General features: G+C 43.4%; 1 protein-coding gene and 1 pseudogene across 3 annotated transcripts in view; both read left to right on the plus strand.

The window, feature by feature from the left end:
• Positions 1 to 6,071, plus strand: part of LOC130361381 (b(0,+)-type amino acid transporter 1-like) — a 54,926-nt pseudogene extending 48,855 nt beyond the window's left edge.
• Positions 6,072 to 10,581: 4,510 nt separating this feature from the next.
• The window catches only part of LOC130361383 (b(0,+)-type amino acid transporter 1-like), a 31,171-nt gene continuing 17,072 nt past the window's right edge, over positions 10,582 to 24,680 (plus strand). The window contains exons 1-2 of one of the 3 annotated variants that reach the window (XM_056564273.1): positions 10,582 to 10,948; positions 17,049 to 17,076. The gene's annotated coding sequence lies outside the window, so the exon portion shown is untranslated. Of the gene's footprint in view, positions 10,949 to 17,048; positions 17,077 to 20,515; positions 20,646 to 24,680 lie in introns of those variants that run through there. The other 2 variants (XM_056564274.1, XM_056564276.1) reach the window with 2 other exon arrangements.

A 24,680-nucleotide genomic window follows, 5' to 3' on the forward strand; every position in this document is an offset into this window, starting at 1 on the left:
ACAATACGCTCAGCTTAAAACTGTATTAGGCTGTATATGCGCTCCATTACAAACTGTATAAGGCTACAGAAACAAGGGTGTAGCTTTGGCTGGCCTTTCATAGTAACTAGGCCCAAATTAGTTTTTCAGTAAAAAAAAGAAAAGAAAACGTACACCATGTAGGTGTACCTACAGTTTACACTAATGAGAGCTGGACAATACGCTCAGCTTAACCCCTTAAGGAAGCAGGGTTTTTCCATTTTTGCATTTTCATTTTTTCCTCATCACCTTCTAAAAATCATAACGCTTTCAATTTTGCACATAAAATTCCATATGATGGCTTATTTTTTGCCAATTCTACTTTGCAGTGACATTAGTCATTTTACCACAAAATCCACAGCGAAACGGGAAAAAAATGTATTGTGTGACAAAAGTGAAGAAAAAATGTAACTTTTGGGGGCTTTTATTTACACTGGTTTTTTTTCATGGGAAAAGGGGAGTGATTGTGTTAGGGAATGTCTTAAATGACCTTTATCAACTTTTTTTTTCACGTTCTTTTGCAGTGTTATAGCTCCCATAGGGACCTATAACACTGCACACACTGATCTTTTACCCTGATCCCTGCAAAGGCATAGCTTTGCATGGATCAGAGTTCTAGGGGCTCGATTGCTCAAGCCTGTAGCTCAGACTTGGAGCAATGAAACGCCGATCAGACGCGACGGAGCAAGGTAAGAGGACCTCCGCTCGCGTCCTAGCTGATCGGGACATCGTGATTTTATTGCGATAGTCCCGATCAGCCCGACTGAGCTGCTGGGAAGCTTTTACTTTCATTTTAGACGCAGTGAATAACTTTGATCGCCGCGTCTAAAGGGTTAATAGCGTGCGGCACAACGATCGGTGCCGCACACTATTAGCCCAGGGTCCCGTCTATCATTTGCCGCCGGGTCCGACCCGGTATGATGCGGGGTCACATCGTTTTAAATACCGGGACCGGGCGTAGGGCGTACAGGTACGCCCTACGTCCTTAAGGAGTTAAAACTGTATAAGGCAACAGAAATAAGGGTGTAGTTTTTTCTGGCCTTTCATAGTAACTAGGCCCAAATTCGTTTTTCAGGAAAAAAAAACTGTACACCACGTAGGTGTACCTACAGTTTAAACTTATGAGAGCTGGACAATACGCTCAGCTTAAAACTGTATAAGGCTACAGAAACAAGGGTGTGACTTTGGCTGGCCTTTCACAGTGATTAGGTCCAAATTATTTTTCCAGGAAAAAAAATGGACACCACGTAGGTGTACGTACACTTTACACTTATGAGAGCTGGACAAAATGCTCAGCTTAAAACTGTAAAAGTCTACAGAAACAAGGGTGTAGTTTTGGCTGGCCTTTCACAGTAACTAGGCCCAATTAGTTTTTCAGGAAAAAAAAAACGTACACCATGTAGGTGTACCTACAGTTTAAACTTATGAGAGGTGGACAATACGCTCCACTTAAAACTGTATAAGGCTACAGAAACAAAGGTGTGGCTTTGGCTGGCCTTTCACAGTAAAAAAAACGTACATCACCTATGTACGCACAGGTTACACTTATGAGAAGACAATAAGCTCCGCTATGCAACCTGTATTCGGTACTGAAATCAGGTGTCTATGGCTTTTCGTGCTCACCCTAACTGGCCCCTGTTAGCTTTACAGTTGTTTTACAACCAACTGCAGCAGTACAGAATTGCTGTGTAGTAGAGCCCGGTACTAATAGCAGGTGACAATGGCTTTTACTGCTCTGCCTAACTGGCCCCTTTAAGCTTTAGAGTTGCTGTACACCACTGCAGCAGTGGAGTCGCTGTGTATTACACCCAAAAGTGTTCTTTCTCTCTCTCTCTGTCAGTGCTTTTCTGCAGTGATTTGGGCTTGTGGTGAATTGCTGCTGTTAAGCTATTTTTCTATGCAACACACACAATGCTCTATCTCTCCCTGCAGTGAACGCTCTCTCTGAAATAAAACGCTGAAGTGACTGGCCGCAAAATGGCTGCCAATTATATAGGGCTGTGACATCACAGGGGTGAATGGCTGCTGATAGGCTGCATGCTGCATGTGATTCAGGGTCATCCCGCCTACCCGCCTTCCCAGGATTTCTTGCCCCATGTCCTCACATGTCGATCCACCATTTTAGATGCCCTGGAGCCTGGACTACACTATATGGAGTTTAATGAAGCGATTCATGCGATCGAATCGCAGCAATATTCGGATTCGTTGCGAAGTGAATATTTTCTGAAATTTGTAACAAATTCGTCAGATTCGATTTGCTCATCCCTACTAGCAACATAGTGTAACTTTTTTCATTTGTATACCATTGTATAGCTAGCGTACATATTTTGGGGTGAAAGATGGCATTCATGCAGGATGTCTACAGCCTTGTCAATAAAAGGTAGGTGCTAAAAGTGCCTAAAATACTTTTAAAAATATGGGGTTTTGCTAAATTTGCCCTAATATTATATGGCCCAAATATTCCTCAGACATATGTATTGTGCATTCTGAGGTGAAAATCCCTGCAAGAAATCCTGTCCCCAATTTGCAAACTTTGAACTCTTTTTTACTGAAAATTATCTTAATTTTATTATTCTGTTTAACCTAATTTTATTTATTTATTTAAACTTTTATTTATTTATTTACATTTAAAGCATTTTTTTTTATTTCATAGCCAGATGCTCTCTCCATGGTCCACGTGAAGCGTTTAACACCATCTCCTGCCCTCATCTTCACGTGCTTCATGTCAATAATAATGATAATTCCTGGGGACTTCAGTAGTATTGTCAGTTTATTCAGGTTGGTGCATGTTCTTATATATAGAAAGCAGAGCTGTCAGCATTGTACCGTGTCTGTAAATTGTCATTGGATATTACCATTCCCCAGACAGTCACGAAGTCACACTGTGAATTGGAACAAACCCCAGTTATCTATGGAGAATCAAAGTACTGTATTTACTTAATAGATATTTTAAGTATCTGACTGGTCCCCCTTAAAGGAAAACTGTCAGCTTTCTCCCCCGCACTAACCAGTGGTACTGGCTGGTAGTGCGGGGGACGCTCATCAGTTTGGTCCTTACCGTGCCCGGATCCGCTGCGCCGTTCGGCCGTAATTTTCTATTTTCGGAGTATGCAAATGAGGTGCTAACTTGCACCGGCCAGGCTAACTGGCACTCTGACGTCAGTGCCACTTGCCGCAGCGCCGCCCAGCTCAAGGAATATTGATGAGCTAGGCGGCACTGCAGCCGGCAGCACTGACGCCAGAGGGCCAGTTAGCCCAACCGGTGCAAGTTTGCACCTCATTTGCATATTCCAAAATTAGAAGATTATGACCGAACGGCGCAGGGGATCCGGGCACGGTAACGACCAAACTGATCAGCGTCCCCCTTACTACCAGTCAGTACTGCTGGTTAGTGCAGGGGTAAAAAGCTGACAGTTTTCCTTTAAAGAGAATCTGACACCCTGTTCACCCGCACTAAACCCAATATACCGGGGTAGGGTGCGGGTCTTAAATCTTAAAACTTACTTAAATCCATTCAGCATATGCAAATTTCTGGCACTGTTAACTTCCAGCACACACTGGAGGTAGGGAGCAGGCCCACCCAGCTCCTCAGCCTCCTCCATATTTTCTATCCGCCACTGTCATTATATGCTGATGAATTCCATGTGTGAGTGCTCTGCTCTCTGTGCACTTACCTGCACCATTCATTGACATAATTATGATGGGGAACAGGACAGATGGAGAATATGGAGGAGGCAGGGGAGCTGGGTGAGCCAGTTCACCTGCCTCCAATGCACACTAAAGTGATATACAGCTGAAGATTACATTGCCAGAACTGCATATATTGAAAGTATTTAAGTTAGTGACCCCTCTTGGTATCTTGGTAAAGATGTTCTTTCACACTATAACCCAGTGTATTGGGTTTACATTCAGAGTTCACATCATATGCGCTTAGCAGTAATCACATTCAGGGATCACTTTTTTTTACTCCCATCAGTAATCATATGCATGTGTAACATCTCATCCTCAGAAACAGTAACAGTAATCTCATTCGGGGCTCACATTTCATTCCCCCCCATCGCAGCAGCAATCACTTTCAATATTTAATTCTGTCCCCACAAGTAATCAATTTTTTAGGCCCATGATATTTCCACAGTAGTAATCGCCTTCAGACATCTCATATCCCCCACAGCAGTAATCCCTTGCATGCATTTCATATCCCATTTAGGCATTGCATATACACCCCAGCAGTATACAGTTTCCCCCTAAGCAGTAACCTTCTCATACAGATGTATATGTTCAAGCAGCAGTAAACAAAGCCCTTGTCATCCTACCAAGGCTGATTTCTCAGGCTTCATTCTGGAGAGCCTTCTAGCAGACATGCCTTGCACATTGGTTTCTAATTATGTGTCATGTGACTAAACATGGTCAAGTAACATCACTTACAATATATGTCCCTACCATGTAATGTCACAGATAATTTATATTGTTTTATAACTCCTGTTATGTATTGCTTGCTGTCAGTTTCACAGCCTGGCTGTTCTACGGAACTACAATTGCTGGCCTCATATATATGAAGATTAAGCAACCGGATATTCCTAGACCATATAAGGCAAGTAAAATGTGGTGGGGGTGTGATGCAGGGAAGATGGAATTACCCTAGGGGCAGATGACATTAACCCCTTGTGTTCGTGACGCCAGGGCATAGTTTAACCGCTTCACCACCCGAAGGTAGGCCGCTGGGTCCTAGGCAAGGCACTGGGGCAAACAATGACTCTGACGGAGAGTTACAGAACAACGGAAGCTTTACTGAGTCAGACAGATGTAACAGTCTATACAGCTTGGCTAGGCCCACAGAGGTGATCAGTGACTTCTGAGACTGCAGGACTTGATGGGACTTATGGTGGACTGGGACAACTTGCTGCAGAGCCACGCTGACTTGAGACAGATTGACTTGGACTGACTTGACTGAGACTGACTATAGCCCGTTTGTAGCTTCCCAGGTTTTTACTTGGACCTCTGCGGTAGTGGACTTGTGGATCCGTGGCTGCGTGGTAGACTTTACGCCTCTTCTGGACTCCAGACACACTTTAACAGGACTTGACCTTACTGCAACTCAGCTAAGCAGAAAGAGAGAGAACAGAGGCTCCACCCAGGGCTTATATGGGGGGGAGACTCTGAGGGGTCCCATAGGTCACCCTGTAGGTTACATGTCACTGGTACCATTCTGGGTTACAATGACATGACAACAGATCTTAAAGGCATAACACATTTTATATGTAATACACTATACAACACAGGCACTTAGGAAAATACATAGGGTACAGGTGCAGGGGGGCCCAGGGGTCACTGTATGGAGGCTGCCTGACAGGGCAGCAAGGGTACAGGGGTGCAACTCCTGTACTGGGCCACCACAAAAACAAAACTTTTTTTATTTTTCATTTCTGGAAACAGTAGATTTTAGTTGTCCAATATATGTCCCACCATCCGTCCTGAGCTATCCCAGTGTGCAGCCAGCCATAAAGAGAAAAGTAGACAAGGGAGAACAGTGTGCCTCACTGAGTCAGGTAATATATCCTTGGTAGACAAAAAAGGTTGCCTCCAGCTCCCAAACAAGGCAGTTAAATAAAGAATTGAAACATGTCTATTTATTCGATATGCATTAAAATGTAAAAAAAAAAAAAAGAAAAATTTGTGTATTATAAATGCCAAACTTCAACACGTTTTGATCTATGAAGCTCCTAGTCATGGCTATTTGCATGGAACTATAACTATGATATAGGCTCCATAGTCTCCACACATTCTAGTCATGCGGTAACCACTATACTCTTCTTATCTTCTAGGTTCCCATCATCATTCCAGTGATAGTGCTCATTGCCTCCGTCTACCTGGTGTTGGCCCCCGTTATTGACAGCCCTCAGATGGCCTATCTCTACGTTGTCCTCTTCATCCTTAGTGGAGTAATAATTTACATTCCGGTTATCCACTATAAATGGTCTCCAGGGTGGTTCCATTCTATCACGCTCCATCTTCAGCTCCTGCTTCAAGTTGCACCAACTGATAAAAATGACTGAGATGAGGTTTCTCTTTTATGAATATTGGGACAGTATATATTTTATTCTTCCAGCAATTCAGGATATAGTGTTCCTCAATGTGGTTTTTAATGTTTTAGTTGTTCGTTATGGTTAGTGGACTAATGTAGGGGTCACAGTTTCCCAGACTTTTTTTTTCTTCTTCTTTTTGTTCATGTATTTTAATTTCAAGGAGTTCTTTGGTTTACAAAAATATTTTTTTCAAATAGCCTATGGAGGAATTCCAAAGGGTTATTCCAACAACAGAGTCTTTTACGTGAGGTGCTTTAACAATAACAAACAAACCATGCTCTCCTGCCTTGATCCCCCCAGTAATCTTTCCCATGGCTCAATGTCCCTGATGCTTCCTTTGACTGTTCCCTGTGGGGTTAGCACTTCAATCACTTGGATTGACTGAATGATCATTTCCTGCATGGCCGGCATGTTGCAGAAAGCAGCAGGGACCAGGTGCTTTCGGAACAGCAACTTTATTTTTTAAAGCACCCTAACTCCTTTAGAAAAAAATAAATAAAATGGGTGGGTGATTCTTGCTAAAGATCCTTGTTTAGTAGCAAGAACAGAGTCACTGCAAAGAACGTCTCTTACTATGGAGAACCCAGCTAGTCCATACATTTCATGAACAGATGATTGGTTTCATTTGGTTTCCCTGTGGAGATGGTGGTACAGGGAGATTGAACTTACTTTAAAGTGCTCTGGTTCTCCCACAATCTTCTGTTGTATTTTCTGTTCCAGGGCCGACTTGGAGGATAGGCGAAACTTAGAGACAACGCCACAGCTGTTTGCTAGCTGCGGTGGCCAGCAGAGAACAACAGCTGTGACATCATGAAGCTCCGCCCATACTCCAAGTCGGCCCCGGAAATGAAAAATTTACAAATTTGTGTTTACACGAGCAACTCACAAACACAAACCTTGTGATACCCATTTCTGACCTTATTTATGCTAATTTCTTCAATAGACTATACTCAACCCACTTGGCCAAGGAAGGCCGCCATATACCACCAAGTCCAGCTCATTTTTCCTGATATTGGCCTGAATGATGCTAAAGAGTAAAAATTGGCATATTTTTGCACAAAATGGGACTTGCGCAAAAATATGGTGTTTTACCAATGATTGGATCCCTGGATTATGATAACTGAGTTATGGAACAAATGTAGAAGAAATGACACCAGAAACACTTTTTTTAGATTAACTTTTTTTATTTAATAATTTTTTTAATTAGAGAGCTTTTTTTGCACTTTCTATTTTTCTTAGGGCACTCTTACATGGGCATTAGCTGCATTGCACTTGAACATTTACCTTCAAAACAGCGGCCAGTCTAAGTACAAATAGCAGTAAATCACATGCTAGCCACGGCCGCTAATGCCCTTCTAAGAGTGTCCTTAGCGATAGGCAGAGGTCCCATATGCTATTAAATAATGCGGCTTGTGGCTCTTTGTAGGGTCCGGTGGAGTGTGAACCTGAAGAAGAGCCACCGCCGAGTGATCCAGAGGAAGGCGAAGAAAAACCCCGGAAATCTGAATCTCAGGGGAAAAAATAATTCCTTCCTGACCCCACAAGTGGCGATCGGATATTTCCCTGGATCATATCTATCGTCTGCCTAACGCCAAAGAGCAGGGCTCTTACAATCTTTACACAATGATACTTATACATTTCTATACAATACAACACAATAATACTTATACTCTATGCGATACAGTGATACTTATATACAACACAATTCATCCCGCATAAATGAGATTGCGCTCTCTTAATCTGTTTCTTCAGCCACTTCTTTCTTCAGCTGTATCTTCAGCCTCTTCAACCGCAACTGAGCAGCTTCAACAAAGGCTTGTGATGTCACATGGTCTTGTGTTCCATGGAGCCACGGAATGTTAGCGTGTCATCTGGTCTTGTAGTGTCATGTGTTGTCAAGGATACCAAAGCAAACGTCAGCCATTTTGTTTGTGGGGTTGTCAATCTTTTTCATAGAAATTGCTCATGCTAGGTGCTGGCCTTAGATCTTTTATTCTCTGAGATGCAATTTAACCTGTAAAAGACCAAAAATTTAAATTTTTGCGTTATTGTATTTTTCTTTCTTGACTTCTAAGAGCCATAACACTTTTATTTATTTTGCCATCTACAGAGCTGTATGAGGACTTGTTTATTGCAGGACCCATTGTACATTGTAATGGCACCTTTTATTTTATCACAAATTGGACTAAGAACTGACAAAAACATTTTTTGTGAGGTGAAACTGGAATGCAACACACAAGATGTTGCAATATTTGTGGAGTTCCATTTCTATACCTTTTGCCATTTGGTAAAACCAACATGTTGAATCTATTCTACGTGTCAGTACTTAATACTATTGTATCTAGAAAAACCATACAGCTCCCTACTAACATATTACACTGTTGTGGGGAAGGGCTGGGGGCACAAAACTACTGATCACATAGCCGGCCTGTTCCACCGGTAGACCATCAATGCGTTATTCTGTAAAGCCCTTTAGTTACTGACATGGTTACACCTACATAGTGCCTCCTGGAATATCAGACTGAGGAGCACTTCCATTCATTTCCATTAGTCTTGCTCGCGAATATTCGCAATTCGAATTTTATTCGCGAATATCGCATATTTGCGAATATAGCACTATATATTCGTAATTACGAATATTCGTATTTTTTCGCATATGCGAAAATATATGCGCATAATTGCGAATATTGAGTCCTCCCTTGTTTAATGTTATAGGGAACTGTCATTAGTTCATTAATTCTGGGATTTTTTTCCCATTGAACCCAATAGGCCTATTGTGGTCTATGGGGATCTCACGGCATGTAAAACAGTAAGCTAAGCAGGACTGTCTCAGCAGCACAGTGGATGGGAGACCACCATGGGTTTGAGTCCCGGGGTGGGACAGAGCTTTACAGTGTTGTGGTTTAACTTTACTTTCCTGGAAAAGCTGCTGAGTTGCCCATAGCAACCAGATTGCTTCCTCCATTTTTCAGAGGCCTTTTCAAAAATTAAGGAAGTACTCTGATTGGTTGCTATGGGCAACTGCACAACTCTTCCTCTACACTGGTTTTTATGAATCTCCCCCATAGAGGGAGCTTTATCAAAACCTGTCCAGAGGAAAAGTTTCTGAGTTGCCCATAGCAACCAATCAGATCGCTTCTTTCATTTTTCACAAGGCCTCTGCAAAATGAAAGAAGCGATCTGATTGGTTGCTATGGGCAACTCAGCAGCTTTTCCTGGAAGTTTCTGAGTTGCCCATAGCAACCAGATTGCTTCCTTCATTTTTCAGAGGCCTTTTCAAAAATGAAAGAAGCAATCTGATTGGTTGCTATGGGCAACTGCACAACTCTTCCTCTACCCTGGTTTTGATGAATCTCCCCCATAGAGGGAGCTTTATCAAAACCTGTCCAGAGGAAAAGTTTCTGAGTTGCCCATAGCAACCAATCAGATCGCTTCCTTCATTTTGCAGAGGCCTTGTGAAAAATGAAAGAAGCGATCTGATTGGTTGTTATGGGCAACTCAGCAGCTTTTCCTGGAAGTTTCTGAGTTGCCCATAGCAACCAGATTGCTTCCTTCATTTTTCAGAGGCCTTTTCAAAAATGAAAGAAGCAATCTGATTGGTTGCTATGGGCAACTGCACAACTCTTCCTCTACCCTGGTTTTGATGAATCTCCCCCATAGAGGGAGCTTTATCAAAACCTGTCCAGAGGAAAAGTTTCTGAGTTGCCCATAGCAACCAATCAGATCGCTTCCTTCATTTTGCAGAGGCCTTGTGAAAAATGAAAGAAGCGATCTGATTGGTTGTTATGGGCAACTTTTCCAGGAAAGTAAAGTTAAACCACAACACTGTAAAATACTCTGTCCCACCCCGGGACTCTCCCATTCCACTGTGCTACCGGGACGGTCCTGCTAAGCTTACTGTTGTATATGCTGTGAGATCCCCATAGACCACAATGGGCCTATTGGTTTCAATAGGCAAAAATCATAGAGTTAATGCACTAGTCACAGTTCCCTATCCCATTAAAGAAGGGAGGGCTCAATATTCGCGAATATGCGCATATGCGGAAAACCAGTGTAGAGGAAGAGTTGTGCAGTTGCCCATAGCAACCAATCCGATTTCTTCCTTCATTTTTGAAAAGGCCTCTGAAAAATGAAAGAAGCAATCTGGTTGCTATGGGCAACTCAGAAACTTTTCCAGGAAAAGTTTCTGAGTTGCCCATAGCAACCAATGAGATCGCTTCTTTCATTTTGCAGAGGCCTTGTGAAAAATGAAAGAAGCAATCTGGCTGGTTGCTATGGGCAACTCAGCAGCGTTTCCAGGAAAGTAAAGTTAAACCACAACACTGTAAAACTCTGTCCCACCCTGGGACTCGAACCCATCCACTGTGCTGCCGAGACGGTCCTGCTTAGCTTACTGTTTTATATGCCGTGAGATGCCACAATGGGCCTATTGGTTTCAATGGGCGAAAAATTGCAGAGTTAATGCACTAGTCACAGTTCCCATATGCAAAAAAAACAAATATAACGAATATGCGAATTTCGCGAATATATGAGGAATATCCGTCCATATTTTCACAAAATATCGCAAATTCGAATATGGCCTATGCCGCTCATCACTAATTTCCATACAGTGCTTGTTATAAATATGTGCCGGAAACAAACACCGGGGGCGCTGTTCAGCAGGTGCAATCGCAGATTCAATGATTTTGAAGTATTAACTACATACAACGTGTTCTAATGTCAAGTTCTTCCTGCCAAGATTTGATAGTATTTATCTGACCGTGTCACACTGATCTGTGAAGACGTGAACATCAACACATCTGAAGATGAAAACAGTCATAAAAGGAGGAGAAGGCTCTGTACATGCTGTGAGAACATCTCTAATCCTTGTACTTTATTCCAGGCGACAGGAAACTTTTTATATTTCACTGTATAATCTGTTTAGTTGATTGGGAGTAGAAAGGTGCCAGATACTGACAGGTTACATAGATATGCGGAGATCACAGTGGGGACTTTATACAGGTGACTTTAATCAGCCATATGATTCACCATTATAACTTGTCATTTGTCACTGCAATTTTTTATGGAAAGGTTAGAACTGTTATATGGGTATGTACAAGGTTTTTTGTATTAGTAAAAGGACTTGGACCAGCAACTTGGTCAGATGGGCGCAGGTGTGCAGAGGAGGTATCTCTGAACATAGACTGTCATGGGGGCAGTTAGGGCCGACTCTAAGCTGATGGCGATATGGTGGCTTCTAGAGATGGGCGAACTGAAGCTGAATTCATTCTGAAGTTCATGAAAAATTTGATTTGGAACGAATCCAAATTTCCACGCACTTTATGGTAACAAATCGCTTCATTTACTACATTTTGTGTGAGGACATGGGTCAAGGAACTTTGGGAAGGCGGGAAGGTGGTTAGGTGGGATCACCCTGAATCACATGACAGCATGCAGCCAATCAGCAGCAAGCCAGCCCCATGATGTCACAGCCCAATTTATTCGGCAGCCATTGACAAAGACGGGCATTTTGCTGAGAGAGCACAGACTGTGTGCGTGTGTGCACTGACAGTACTACAGATATTTAAAGGTGCGAATCCAGTCACCTCAAGCCCGCATTCTTTCTGGCTTTGTGGTCACTAATCATCACTACTAGTGACAATACACATGAGCACAGGGGAAATCCATTGACCTCAATCCCGCATCACTGCAGGCAGGCAGGGAGAGTTTAGAAGTAGTTTCATAGTCTGCCAATTGAGATCATCACAGGGAGCACTGTGACTCCCCATTCAAAGACTGCAAGCAACCATAGTGAAGGCAGGGACCGCTAGCTGACACCAGGAGCTCAGATCTCTCACTGCAGCTCCTGCTGCAAAGCGCCCCTACTCTGCTGCGACCTCTGCCTGCGCCTGATAAATTTAGGCCTCTGCCACTCCTCTGTGCACGGCCTGGCACTTCTCTGCCTGACATACTTGTATAACAGTGGTGTGTATAATATTTTACTTTTTATACAGAAATACGCCCCTATAGGGCTACAACAGAAACTTGCGGCACACTCTGTGTGTGTATATATCCCTGCTTTTACACTTACTGCCCCCTATTAGCTTTAGTGTTTCATCGAAGAACAAGCCTCTTTTTTGAATAGCAATATAAATTGTAAATGGTAAAACACAACCTTTATTAATCCTCAAATAAAATAAACATCTAATACACAAATAATAATAAACAAAGATGTGAACACTCCACAAAAAATCAACAAATGGTAGTGTCCCAGGGGTCACGGGCCGTGGATAGCAGATAGACAGGACCTGGATATTGAGGTGGGCATAGTAGATACACAAGAGTACTATCGGGTAGATGTAAGATAAACCTCAGTTATAATAATAATGATATGACATGAAGAAAAATGGGGTAAGTGCACTCTAGATATACAGGCCCCATCCCTATGTCCCTGCCTTTTGAGGGACCCACTTCCTTAACAAGGTGGGCTCAACCACAGTACCGTTCCCTAACTTAACTAAGTGAGGGAAAAAACAAAAAATAAGGGTAAAGTAGAAAAAAGTTGTAGAGATAGCCTTAGCCTTATATGCTCTGCGGTCCGTAACTGCCGGGACCCCCTTTGAAAATCACCAAACGCAAAAAATATATGTGTATAAAAACATATTCACTGGTACATAATATACTACCAGAGAGTGACTGAAATCATGTAGGTCCCAATAACTGTCCCAACGCGTTTCTACCATCCAATTGGCAAATTAGCAAATACAAAAATTTGCATATGCGAAAATTCGAATATGCGAAAATGCGCATGCCAGTCTCACACAGTAGTATTAGAGCCTTCTTTACACCACACAAGCTGGAAGCAGAGAGGGATGATCACTGTGATGTGTACTGTGAAAAAAAAAAAAAGAATATTCGTAATTGCGAATATATAGTGCATTACGAATATTCGCGAACAACACTATTCAACATCCCTATTGAGGTTCTCTGTAGCCCAATTCATACCAATTTTTTTGGGAAAATTCTGCAAAATGGCAGAATCGAATTTTTTTTAAATTTGCCCATATCTAGTGATCTTTATTTCCAACCTCAGGAATTATTATTTCCAAAGTATTTAATGGTATTAGGCAGTTCTTTAGGTACACTATTGGGGGCACATGGGGCAGCAGCAGGCTCAGCATTGGCAGAAGCAACAGAATGGCATTATAAAGGATTGGAGAGGGTTGCTGAAGAGCTGAGGGTGGCTGCAGTAGTAATGACCCAAAGCTGTCTGGACCAAGAGGTAAATAAAAGGAAAGAAAATGTTTAGTCAGAGAAGACTTCACCTGTGAGTCACTGAGTATAATAGTTCTGTTGTGGTAGAGGGTGTGAGATGCAGGGCAGATGGAATTACCCTAGGGGCAGATGGCATTTCCTCGTATTCAAGATGCTGTGGTGTCCCTGTACAGTATTGCATACCGTACCTAGTGTAGAGGTCCCCAAAGTCAGAGTAACTACGTTCAGGTAGGGTTCCTCAGGTGGGACAGCCCCTAGTCACCTCTCCTCAAGTTTATCTATAATGCTAATATATGTATATATTTAATAATTATATATATATTCTATAGTAATGTATAGTACTTACCTTGTTCAGTGTAGCAGGACCTTCGGTCATGTGATCATGCTAATAACCTCTATGGTATGTTGTAGGACCTTAGAAGGTCCTTGGGTTACGTGTTACCCACAAATCTCTGTAATGGGGATTGACATCAGTATGGACCTATTAGCACTAGTCCAGCCCCTGCCCATATAAGGGAGCTGCGTCCAATTATCGCTCTCTTGGGTTGCTGCTTTCGTGGATGCCGGACTAGCAGGACGGATCTACGCAACTTTCAAAGACTTGCTAGGCCTCAAAAACCTGCCGGCCTCAGCGGAACCAAAACCGTGAGTTCAAATCTAAATCCCCGCTAATGCTAGCGTGACTACTGGACTGCAACTAACCCCTAAATCCAGTGGAACAACGCATGGTACTAAAAGACGCTAAATGCTTAAGTACCAACCATTGTCAATCTCCAAGGAAAGCCGTTGTTATGCTGAGAGACTGTTGTGTTATTGAAGCTTGCAGAAAACCTTCAGTAAAAGTTAATACTGTTTTAGAAACTCTCCGGTTGTGGACAATCTATTCTTATTATGTACCTCCCTATCGCTCTTGGGAAGGGTGGCGGTAGGAAAAGCATTATTGAGGAGCCCTCACCCTGGCGTCATGAATAGCAAGGGTTAACAAGCACCCTTTAATTACTGCACAGCTACACTCCCCATACCCTACATCCCCCAGGCTATCACAATGCCAAGGCATGGTTTATCCTCAATACCACCCAAAGGTATACTGCTGGATCCTGGGCTAGGCACCAAGTTACGGACAATGGTAGCTTTACTGAGTGACAGATGGTACAGTCTTTACAGTTCAGCCAGGCCCACAGAGGTAACCACTGACTGCATAGACCTTAAGGGCTTGCTGGGACTTGCAGTAGATTTGGACAATTTTTGTGCAGACCACTCTGACTTGACAATAGATGACTGTGACTGACTTGACTTGAGACTGACAATGCTGTGGTTGTAGCTTACTTGTAGAATTGTGGCTGCTGGACTGACTTGAGGCCTCCTATGGACTCCAGACACACTCTAGGACTTGACTGCACTAAAACTCAGCAGAAAGAAAGCAAAGAGACTCCTTCCAGGACTTTTATGGGGGAGACTCTGGTGGGGTCCCATAGGTCACTGATACCTCCTGGGTTACACTCACATATCAACTGGTGATCACAGGTTAACCTCTTTTAAAGTAATAACACTTTCTATATGCATTATACAGTATAACACATGGCAAACAATATAGACATAAGGGGACACTGTAAGGATGCTGCCTGACAGGGCAGCAAGGGTACTGGGCCACCACAGTGTTATATATGACTGGGTTTGATCAGTATAACATGGGGTTCAGTTGGTTGCATGCAAGTGTTTTCTAGGGGACCCAGCTTACAGTTACGCCCCTGTTTTATATTTATGTTTGAAAGTTGATCTTGATGACTGAAGTTGACAGGAATGAAAATAGCTGAAAATAGGTCCACACTTATTCAGATTAGTCTTTAATACTCCAGCCCAGTAGCAGACTAGGTTGACCATAGACCCTCAGCAGTTTTCAAACTTTGACCCCCTTTCCACGCCACTGCTCTGCTACACTGTATCGCTTCTCCTTGGTGGAAGTGGACAAACTTGCTGTAATGTTGATTTGCAAAAGTTTGGCTTACAAGTGCTAGGCTCGATTTCTGCCTAAAAAAGTGGCCCCCTCCTCTATGGTACCATTTTACTACTGTGACCTGGTGAGTCAAGGGTCGTGTAGAAAACAAACCTAGCTGAGGTTTGAAATCTGGGAAAAGCAGTCAAAGGTAAGATCAATTGTGTTTCCCATTGTAGCCTTGAATGGATTCCCCCAACTCAGTTATCTCCATCAGTCCTATAAAGTGGGAATTGGGTGGGACCATTATATTAACAAAGTGAAACAAGGGACCCCTGTTCTTGTAACTGGTGGGGTCCTAGCAGTCAGACTAAGCTTCACCTTTCCTACACAGTGGTTCTGACTTTCTTGAGTGGCGTTTAGTGGAAGAAAGGAGGCCCTTCTGTAGTCAGGCGCTGCTTTGTCCCGTAATAAGGATATTAGTCATATCCTGAATGGACTTGATTACCAAAATCAGAATAACAAAACAACTATGCGTTTGGGGGCTTAAAGGAGTACTCCGGGGGAAAACTAGTTTTTTTAATCAACTGGAAAGTTAAAAGTCAAAAGTCCAAAAGTTAAACAGATTTGTAAATTACTTCTGTTCAAAAATCTTAATCCTTCCAGTACTTATCAACTGCAGTATACTACAAAGGAAGTTGTGTAAATCTTTTCTGTCTGACCACAGTGCTCTCCATGTCAGTAACTGTCCAGAGTAGGAGCAAATCCCCATAGCAAACCTCTCCTGCTCTGGACAGTTCCTGAGATGGACAGAGGTGTCAGCAGAGAGCACTGTGGTCAGACTGAAAAGAACTACACAACTTCCCCTGTAGTATACAGCAGCTGGCAAGTACTGGAAAGATTAAGATTTTTAAAAAGAAGTAATTTACAAATCTGTTTAACTTTCTGGCACAAGTTGATTAAAAAAAAAAAAAAAAAAAAAGACTTCTAGCGGAGTACCCATTTAATCCCTCCCTCTCAGATTGTCATAAGCACTCATACACTCAGCAGACTTTATATAAGCACAAAAAGGGTGGGTGGGGCTTCAGTGATGTCATGCCTGCAGGGAAACGCCCACTTTCTCCTGCTGGGAGATTGCACTATATTAGCAAGAATAAAGGTAAGATACACAGGTTTTCAAAGCTCTGAAAATGTTTTGAATGGCAGAAGGGGTGTTAGGAGTAGTTAGGGAACATAGCCTGAGTTTTAGAAAAGTTTATTTGGTGACAGGTGCTCTTTAACTGTATCGGTCACTGTGATGTGGTCAAGGTCACCGTTAAGGTCATAGGGATGTGGTAGATGGACACAAATAAGTTGAACTGAATTTATACACAGTCCGAAAAAGTTGCAGCCTGTATGTGAAGGGATCCATGTTCAGGAGTTATTTGTGCTGCCATCCGGGTTCTTGGCATGGCTGGCAGCTCCGGTGCTTTGTGAATAGAAGAAGAGGGAGGGAGTGAGGAGAAGGATTGGATAGGGAACAGGTGGACAGGTGTAAGAGGGGGGGGGGGGGTCTGTAGAGCAGGTGACAGAGCACAGCGCAGGATCATCTTACCTGAGGAGACAAGTTTCCCACCATCCCATCCATATAATTACAGTTTTAATGTCTATTCTCTGGATGACTACACTTCAGATGCTATGAGGCAGGAGTCTACCAGTATAGCACTAGCTTATTGCACTCAATGGCGGGTCCTGTTAACAACTTGTATTGATTCTAACAGGGTTCAGAAACTGGATGAAAATAACCTGGTAAGTGATATTGATTGTGGCTTATGTATAGCATGTATATAAGGCATGAATGGGGCTCGTGTCATGTGTGAGTGCCGCATGTGCCCTGGTTAGGCTGGGTCCACACTACGTTTTGTCCCATACGGGAGCGCATACGGCAGGGGGGAGCTAAAAGCTCGCGCTCCCGTAGGTGACCGTATGCGCTCCCGTATGTCATTCATTTCAATGAGCCGACCGGAGTGAAACGTTCGGTCCGGTCGGCTCATTTTTGCGCCGTATGCGCTTTTACAACCGGACCTAAAACTGTGGTCAACCACGGTTTTAGGTCCGGTTGTAAAAGCGCATACGGCGCAAAAATGAGCCGACCGGACCGAACGTTTCACTCCGGTCGGCTCATTGAAATGAATGACATACGGGAGCGCATACGGTCACATACGGCAGGGGGGAGCTAAAAGCTCGCGCTCCCGTATGTGACCGTATGCGCTCCCGTATGTCATTCATTTCAATGAGCCGACCGGAGTGAAACGTTCGGTCCGGTCGGCTCATTTTTGCGCCGTATGCGCTTTTACAACCGGACCTAAAACTGTGGTCAACCACGGTTTTAGGTCCGGTTGTAAAAGCGCATACGGCGCAAAAATGAGCCGACCGGACCGAACGTTTCACTCCGGTCGGCTCATTGAAATGAATGACATACGGGAGCGCATACGGTCACATACGGGAGCGCGAGCTTTTAGCTCCCCCCTGCCGTATGCGCTCCCGTATGGGACAAAACGTAGTGTGGACCCAGCCTTATAGGTGGGAAATGTGCTGATCATGTGTACAGCGCAGGAGTACCCTACACGAGCGACCCAGAGTGCTTATGGTGTGTTTCCACTATCCGTGCAGGGAAGTGAGTGGCACACGTGTATTTAGTTTTTTTTATTTCGTCTACATATGAAGAATATAACATTCCTTTTAGTAGATTTGATCACTTTGAAGGGAGGTGACTGGTACATACAGAGGCCCTCTGATGTCAATGTCAGCCACCGGACTAATGGTCTCCAACATGTGGTTCTCCAGCTGTTGCTAACTACAGGGCTGTCGTCCACACCATGGTCCGACCAAAAGCCACAAGTGACTTGAAGGGCGTATAGAGATCTGGATAAACATGCTATATAGGGGTTAAGTCAAGGGTATGGTAGACATAGGGCCCACCATGAAATCAATCAGGGGCCCATATATTACATTGCCTGACTTCAGACTGTCAGGACATGCTGGGGGTTGTAGTATCACAGCTAGAGATTGTAGATGCTTGTGCAATTTAACATGTTATTTTCGCCTATAACCAGGAGATGGCGCTGTTGTGTGAAGAATTCATGTATGCATGCACTGATAAATGACCGGGACCATTACTTGCTCATATGTGTAACTGTGTTATAGAAACTATGGGGGAGATTTCTCAAAGGATTTAGACTTGTTTTTCCTGTCTAACTTTTGCTTTAGAGGATTTTTAGAACATGATCCATTCTAGTCTATTTCAGAAGGAAATGCATTGGAAAATGCATTGGTGCCGAATTTATCAAAAGCGACTTTTCAGCGACAAGTCGCATCGCCTGAAAGTATGCCGAAATGTCAGACCATCTCGAAGTCCGTGCACAGAATTTATCTAGAGCCTTGCGCCTTTTGATAAATTAGGCGGACAATAGACCAGCCTAACCCTCTGTAGTTTGGTCTATATTGATGCGGGACAGAGACAGCTTTGATAAATATCCCCTTATATCGTCTATAATTCTATTATTGATTCTGCGTATCCACAGCCATTAATATCACTTATCGGTATTGTTATCACTTTAGAGAGCAAATAAGTTCTAGTGAGGACATCTCCCTCTGTCTATATCAGCGTTCTCTAACCTGTGGCTCTCTATTTGTTGCAGAACTACAACTCCTATCATGCCCTGACAACCATCGCCTGCTATTTAAGCCTAATGGGACAATTTTTTTTCCCCGTATAGAAGGCACAGTAATCCCAGTGACACAAGAGCACAGACCCGAAAAACATCAGTCTCCTTGTTTGGGCTAAAAACAATGGGATGCGTCTACCCACCCCTTATTATCTCCCACCTCTCTATCCCATGATATGTATCTTGCTGGTTATGTAACATTTACATTTAAAGTGAAAAACTCCAGTGAAAAACTTTTTTTTTTTTAATCAACTGGTGCCAGAAAGTTAAACAGATTTGTAAATTACTTCTATTAAATAATCTTAATCCTTCCACTACTTATCCGCTGCTTTATACTCCAGAGGAAGTTCTTTTCTTTTTAAATTCTTTTTCTGTCTGACCACAGTGCTCTCTGCTGACACCTCTGTCCATGTCAGGAACTGTCCAGAACAAGATAGGTTTGCTATGGGGATTTGCTCCTGCCCTTGACAGTTCCTGAGACAGACAGAGGTGTCAGCAGAGAGCATTGTGGTCAGACAGAAAAGAAATGTAAAAAGAAAAGAACTTCCTCTGGAGCATACAGCAGCTGATAAGTACTGGGGGGGGGGATAGGATTTTTTTTTTATAGAAGTAATCTACAAATCTGTTATTCACCAACTTTACCCATCTCGAACATTGTACCTCTGATTTGAATCAGTATGTTTTATGCTTCTTTGTTATTTGTTACCTTTTCAAAATTCAATATATATATTTTTATTTTTATTTTTTTCTAACAGTGGGATGCATATCTATGCATAGACTTATTTCTTCAGGTGTATTATAGGTGTATTATAGCATATAATATGCGGCAGAATATCTACAAAAATACACAGTAAAAACTTGGCCTAAGCCATAGAAATGTTGATGTGGTTTTATGCAAAATTCACCAAAAAATTACTTTCCCCGTCTGTGCTGGTGTAGAAACCTTCTTTCCTCTAAACGGAGAGGATGCCCCCTTGTTATAGATACAGTCCTGGGTATAAATAAATTATGGGAGGGGTCACTGTACGGTCCCCTGATATATTTATACATAGTTATTAGGTCGCCCCTAAGCCTTCTTTTTTCTAAACTAAATAACCCCAATTCTGATAATCTTTCTGGGCACTGTAGTCCTCCCATTCCCCGTATTACCCTGGTTGCCCGTCTTTGAACCCTCTCCAGCTCCACTATATCTTTCTTGTACACTGGTGCCCAGTACTGTACACAGTATTCTATGTGTGGTCTGACTAGTGATTTGTACAGTGGTAGAATTATTTCCTTGTTGTGGCCATCTATGCCCCTATTGATGCACCCCATGATTTTATTTGCCTTGGCAGCAGCTGCCCGACACTGGTCACTACAGCTAAATTTACTGTTAACTAAGACTCCCAAGTCCTTTTCCATGTCAGTCATCCCAAGTGTTCTCCCATTTAATACATAATCCCAGCCCGGATTTTTCCTCCCCATGTACATAACCTTACATTTATCAGTGTTGAACCTCATCTGCCACTTCCCAGCCCAAGCCTCCAACCTATCCAGCTTGAAGAAGCGCCATTGCCGGCGTGAAACAGTCTGTCCTGGTGTACGCTCCCCGTCTCCCTCCTTCCACCCGCTTGTTACCTGGTATGCTGAATTAAAGCTACGTTGCCCTTGGTGAGTGCAGTCTCTTCATTCTGTGTTATATATATTCTGCTCCGTACGGACTTTGCACCACCGCTGTCTGCACACCTACAGGGATCACACGTGCACTCCACTACAGCTTTGTAATACTGACGCTGTAGCCCTAATCTTGCTGTTGCCGAGCCGCCTTTTCTCTTGTGCTGCATCTGTCGTCTATTGTGTTTACCGCTTTACAGAGTTTAGTATCATCTGCAAAGATAGCTACTTTACTATTCAACCCCTCTACAAGGACATTAATAAATATATTAAATAGACCAGGACCCAAGACTGACCCCTGTGGTACCCCACTAGTAACAGTCACCCAATCAGAATAAGTACCATTAATAACCACCCTCTGATTCCTATCACTGAGCCAGTTACTTACCCACTTACACACATTCTCCCGCAGCCAAATCCCTCTCATTTTATGCACCAACCGTTTATGTGGCACCGTATCAAATGCTTTGGAAAAATCCAGACATACGACATCCAGCGATTGCCCCTGGTCCAGTCTGGAGCTCACCTCCTCATAAAAGCTGATCAGATTAGTTTGACAGGACCAATCCATCATAAAGCCATGCCAATATGGAGTCATACATTTATTTTTATCAAGATACTCCAAAATAGCATCTCTTAGAAAACCCTCAAACAATTTACATACAACAGAGGTTAAACTAACAGGTCTATAATTCCCGGGTCACCTTTTGTCCCCTTTTTAAATATTGGCACCACATTTGCCATGCGCCAGTCCTGGGGAACAGTCCCTGTCACTATAGAGTCCCTGAATATTAAAAATAGAGGTCTGTCTATTACATTACTTAATTCCTTTAGAACACGGGGGTGAATGACATCTGGACCTGGTGATTTGTCTATTTTGATTTTTGTAGGCGGCACTGTACTTCTTCCTGGGTTAGACAGGTGACCTGTAAAGGGGAGTTTGCCTAATCTCGCATTCATATTCCAACAGCCATTGCTTTTTTGTTTTTTGTCCGTCGCCATTGAGTGAGGGCTTATTTTTTGTGATATGTGCTACCTTTTGATCTTTTTTATACCGCTATTTGTACCAAAAGTGGCGACTTTTGCGTTTTTTTGTTTTTTTTTACGGCGTTCACCATGCGGGATAATTTACATTATAGTTTTAAATAAACCAACAAACAGTGAATAGGGGGGAAGAAATAGGGGGGTGACATATAAACCCCCATACCCTATCTCTTAATTACTGTAGTGACCCCCAGAGTGTAGCAGCATGTATTAACCCCTGTAACTAGATGGCAGTATATACATAAGTCACACTATAAAGTGGACTAAGGGGAGTGTGCAAACTAAATGCATAAAGTGCTGGAGTAAACATCAAGAAATTACCCCCCCCCCCCCCCCATGTAATTTATTTAACTCCAGCACTTTATGCATTTAGTTTGCACACTCCCCTTAGTCCACCTTATAGTGTGACTTATGTATATACTGCCATCTAGTTACAGGGGTTAGTGCAATATCAACTATAGCTACCTTCCCTAGTGCAATATTGTCATCATACTCTTGCCATAGCTTTATTTCATGTGACAGCGCAGGTTCCGGGGCAGTGTTTTTTGTTTCCCATGTGTTGTTATTTTCCTCCTTTGCATATTATGTGCCTGTTTTTATGAGTTTTTGATCTAATAAAGTTCAGAATTATTTTGACATGACTCCATTTTTCTTTCTGGGTGTATATTATAGTTTTATAATGGCAATACCTATTATGTATATGCATCGTGTTTTTGATCTTTTTTTGATGATAATACAGGGCTTTTATTGGGAAAGGGGAATTTTTTTTTACACTTCATACTTTTATTGAATAACTTTTTATTTTATTTTTTACACTTTTGACAGGTTATACTATGCTGAAATACATTTGTACTGCAGGGCAGTTTGACCCTATCAGCTGCGTACAGTACAGCCTGTGCAATCCAGCCTGTGGCTGGATCTCACAGGCTTCCGTAGCAGGCATACAGGAGGTCATGATCTGACCTCCTGCTGCCATAATACAATACAGGGATATAGGTGCACTACTGTGGTAGATGTATACAATGACATTGGCTATCCCTCAACACTGATGTTAAAATTGAGACATTCGCCAGTATATCCTTATATTCAGGACATACCAGAGCCCGCACACCAACGCCAAGGTTTCTCAAGTGGCACGGGACCTAACGCTAATCCTACCTGTGCGTGATAAGCAAAAACCAGGGGCCAGTGGGAAATTACAGCAGCACTAGGCCGACATGCAGCCTGCTCCCAGTTCCCTCCAGCGTGACTGAGTACACATACAATGGAAGGGGGGAGAGAGGCTACAAGCCCCACCTAAGTTGGCTAATATAGGTGCATGGCCTCACAGGTGCCACCCTAATGCTGCCTGGAAAATGTTCAAGGCGCATTAACATATGGAGTTTACACACCTCCACGTATAAATTTACAAACAACAACAACAAATGTGGTCTCAAATGGCTGGAGGTGCTCAACCCCAAATGCAGTTGTGCATTTATACTGGGGGAGCAGATCCTGCCCTTGTAGTCCGTTGCTAGGGGCGATGCCCAGCATAAAAATGCATACAATGGAGGATGCCTGCAGCGGACTACAAGTGCCACAATAGAATCCTACACCAGATAAACGGTGTGGATGTGTAACAATTAGCAACCAACAGCGACCCGCGATAGTTGGCCCACGGCAGTGCAGGAGATTGCTAGGACGTATGTATACGTCCCAGAGCACGAACATTTCGGGTACTGGGACATATACATACGTACTAAAGCAAGGGAGGGGTTAAATCAAATGGTGCCAGATCGTTAAACAGATTTGTAAATTACTTCTATTTAAACATCTTAACCCTTCCAGTACTTATCAGCTGCTGTATAATCCACAGGAAGTTCTTTTCTTTTTAAATTTCTTTCCAATCTGACCACAGTGCTCTTTGCTGGATTATCGGTTTGGCGGATATTATCGACTGATATTCCCAATTTTGGACATTATCGGTATCGGCAATTACCTTGCCGACAATCCGATAATGCCCCGCCCCCGCCCTCCCACCGCACCTTCCCACTGCACCGCCCCGCACCGATCCCCACCGCCCCGGCCAGAGACCGCCGCTGCCCCATTGCCTCCCCCATGCCCGGTTTTATAATTACCTGTTCCCGGGGCCCGGGGTCCACGCTACTTCTGGCTCCTGCGATGTACTGCGCGCTGCGCAATGACGAGTGACATGCTCAACGCGAAGTCACTGTCAGTGCGCACAGTGACAGCTCAGGACACCGCCGGAGCCAGAGGTAGCGCGGACCTCGGGAACAGGTAATTTATAAAACCGGGGATGGGGGGAGGCAATGGGGCATCGCGGTGGTTGGACCGGCAGGGGGAGAGAAGTGGGCGGTGGCGGTCTCTGGCCAGAGGATAGGAGGGGGGGTTTGGACTCAGAAGGACCCCAGGACAGGCAGGGGGAGAGAAGCGGGCGGTGGCGGCGCTCTCTGGCCCTGCAAAAGCCGCTGAAGTTCGTTGATTTAAACCGCCCGCTTTAAATCAATGATCTGCAGCCACTTCTTCGGAGCCAGGAAGGGGGGGGTAGAGAAATAGCCGATAACTTATACCGGAATATCGGTATAAGTTATCGGCTATCGGCCTGAAAGGCCACAGATTATCGGTATCAGCCCTATGTTGATCCCTACTGCTGACACCTCTATCCATTTCAGGAACTGTCCAGACCAGGAGCAAATCGTCATAGCAAACCTATCCTGCTCTGGACAGTTCCTGAGACAGACATAGGTGTCAGCAGAGAAAACTGTGGTCAGACAGAAAATACATTTTAAAAGAAAAGCACTTCATCTGGAGCATACTGCAGCTGACAAGTACTGGAAGGATTAAGATTTTTAAATAAAAGTAATTTACAAATCTGTTTAACTTTCTGGCATCAGTTGATTAAAAAAAAATTTCCCTGGAGTTTGCCTTTAAAACAGTGTATTCTTCTACCAGGCATCTCATGGCGCATCAAGACCTGAGCGTAATGCA

The sequence above is a fragment of the Hyla sarda genome, chromosome 3 (genome assembly GCF_029499605.1).
Source record: "Hyla sarda isolate aHylSar1 chromosome 3, aHylSar1.hap1, whole genome shotgun sequence".
In the NCBI taxonomy this organism is placed as follows: Eukaryota; Metazoa; Chordata; class Amphibia; order Anura; family Hylidae; genus Hyla; species Hyla sarda.